We start from the raw sequence: 2,914 nt of genomic DNA, 5'->3' as shown, positions 1-2,914 counted from the left end.
ATGGTTACCGAATGCGTCGGGATGGTTACCGGAGTTAGAATAATGATCGGGCTGGTTACCGGAGTTAGAATAAGAATCGGGCTGGTTACCGGAGTTAGAATAAGAATCGGGCTGGTTACCGGAGTTAGTATGAGAATCGGGCTGGTTACCGGAGTTAGAAAGGTCGGGATGGTTACCGAATACGTCGGGATGGTTCCCGGAATTAGAAAGGTCGGGATGGTTACCGAATACGTCGGGATGATACCCGGAATTAGAAAGGTCGGGATGGTTACCGAATGCGTCGGGATGATACCCGGAATTAGAAAGGTCGGGATGGTTACCGAATGCGTCGGGACGATACCCGGAAGTAGAAAGGTCGGGATGGTTACCGAATGCGTCGGGATGATACCCGGAATTAGAAAGGTCGGAAGAGTACGACTCGATTTCTTCCATCTCCAATGGGGGCAATCGAAATGAAACTCTTTCCGACGAGGTGTTAAAACACCGGAGGCTCGCTTTGCCTTTACGATTGGTGACAACGCAGTCACCCAGGAATACATCCGGCGCTACGTTAACACGGCGGATATATCCCTGTTTAGGTCCTTCGACGTCGACCGCTATGCACGCAACGGTACGAGGTTCGAGGACGAATTCTTCGGATTTCGGAGGAGTCTTTGTTCGGACTCGATCCTCACGCTCCACGACCCGACTTCTCGCAGTGTACTCCGATATCTCTCGAGTCTCCTTCGATTCCGGCCGGCTTTTCACGGCGTTTTTCTCTAGGGAGCACTCGATCGAATCCCGAGGAGGCATTGAAATAACCTCCGTCACCGGAGCTCTGCAAGGTCTGACCGCGGGTGCACGAGGATTTGAGGAAGACACTCGAACGTTCCTTGCCGAATGTTCCTCACGCTTGGCGGCTGGAGTTTTAACGAGATCGTTGGTCATAGACGAAGGCATTGAAATAACCTCTGCTGCCAATTCATCGCGAGGCTCAGCCGTGGGCGCGCAAGGGTTCGAGAAGGGAACCCGAATGTTTCCTATCGTAATGTATTCATTCGCAAAGGAGATCTCGGCTCCTGTTCTGAAGAAGGGAGAACCGAGGATTCCGTCGATGTTAATTGGGAAGTTTTCTTCCAAGACATGAAATTCGATAGGGTTTTGACCCTGTAAGTGTATTTTAATTTGACCGAGAGTTGGAATGGATCCCTCGGTTATTCCTTGGACTTCTATAGTGTTCGTATAATCTATAGGTAGATTTGGTTCTAGACTTGACGCACGAATTAAATTGATCTCCGAACCCGTGTCTAACAAAAATTCACACTTCTTTTGTAATTGAGGGGCGGAGATTTTTACGCGCGGAATTGGTGAGTCTGCAGCAAGATTTACTGCTGAGACGAATCGTCGGACTGGTCGTTCGTCCGGATAGCTGTTTGGGTGCGGGCTGTAGTTTGAGTTGAAGATGCGGCCTCCCGCCTTGGGTTGGCTTCGGTCGGGAGGCCGGACTCGTTTCCCGACCTCCTATTATTATTAAAAGCGCGCTTACGGCACTCGTGAATATCGTGCCCGGGGACTTTGCAGTAGTTGCAAAATTTGTTAGAGCTTGAAGGGCGATCTGTGCGACCATCGCGGTACGTGTTTTGGTCGCGAGGATTATTTTCCCATCGCCGTTGCGGCGTCGGGGAGCGATAAGAGTCCCGGTTTAAGTTTCTCGAGGACTGCTGAGACGAGTCCGGTCTGTTATCGCGGCGTTCTTGAGTTCGCTCTGGAATGTCACGAGCGGACTCGTACGTGGAACGCGGGCGATACGGCCGGTTATCAGAGAAGCTGACTCGTTTTTCTTCGCGGATCAGTTCTCGTCGACGAGTCTGGTCTGACTCATACTGCCTGTAAGCAGAGATGGCTGCTTCGAAAACAGTGGCAGGATTTCGCGAAGGGCAATGAAGCACTTCGGCACGCAGCTGGGGAAGGAGACCTCGTAGAAAACAATCTACTACGAAGCGATCTAGTTCTTCGTAATCAAGGCCAATATCTGTGGCATCTTGAATCGCGGTTCGAAGGTCTTTAACGCGATTGATGAAGTCTAAGATGTGCTCGTTTGGAGCTTGGAGTACACTCGCGAGATCGCCACGGTACTGGTCAACGAATTTGTATGGGCCCAGCACTGTTCGTAATTTCTCGCATAGTGCAGAAATTGTGAATATGTGCTGGCCTTCTATAGCGGCATAAGCACGATCTTGGAGTTTATTGCAGAGCAATTTCGTGAGGGCACGCTCTGCATTGGCCGGTACGGTGTCACGCGCGCGTTTGCATGCACGTATGAATTGTAGGACGGAAGACGAAGTTCCGTCGAATCTAGGGACAAGCTCGGCGGCTTGCTTTAGAGCAAAATTGCCAGTAGGTTCATACTGTGGGATTTCGCGTGGCTCTGGCGGTGAAGGTTCCCGCATATTAGAGACGTTACTAGGGCCTGGTGTAGGCGATTGTTGACGTAGGGTTTGACTCGTGATTTGGATGTTATGAAGCTCTTTTCGTATTTCGTCGAGCATATTCTTTTGGTTTTGTGCGTCTTCTTCATATTTGAGACGCAATTTGGCAATAAAATCAGTTTCTTCTTTGAGATATTGCTCTCTGCGGGCGAGGTCTTGCGCATAAAGGAGTAGCTCTTCCTCGGTCATTGGAGGAAGGTCTGCGTTAGGATCTGCTCGGAGATCCTTTTGAGATCGCGTGATTGGGCGAGACATTTTGAAGGATATAAATGGGATTTAAGAAATGTGAACTTCGTACTGACACGCGTCGGGGCTTATTAATGCAAATATCGGCGACCACTTCGATGTCCTACCGACTGCGCCAAATTTGTCACGTCCGTCACTGTGTTTTTGTTACAGGTACCAGGAGAGAGAAAAGAGAACAGTGACAGACGGACGGTTGAGAT

The sequence above is a fragment of the Lasioglossum baleicum genome, unplaced genomic scaffold (genome assembly GCF_051020765.1).
Source record: "Lasioglossum baleicum unplaced genomic scaffold, iyLasBale1 scaffold0046, whole genome shotgun sequence".
NCBI lineage: Eukaryota > Metazoa > Arthropoda > Insecta > Hymenoptera > Halictidae > Lasioglossum > Lasioglossum baleicum.
Note: the sequence above shows the minus strand (reverse complement) of the source record.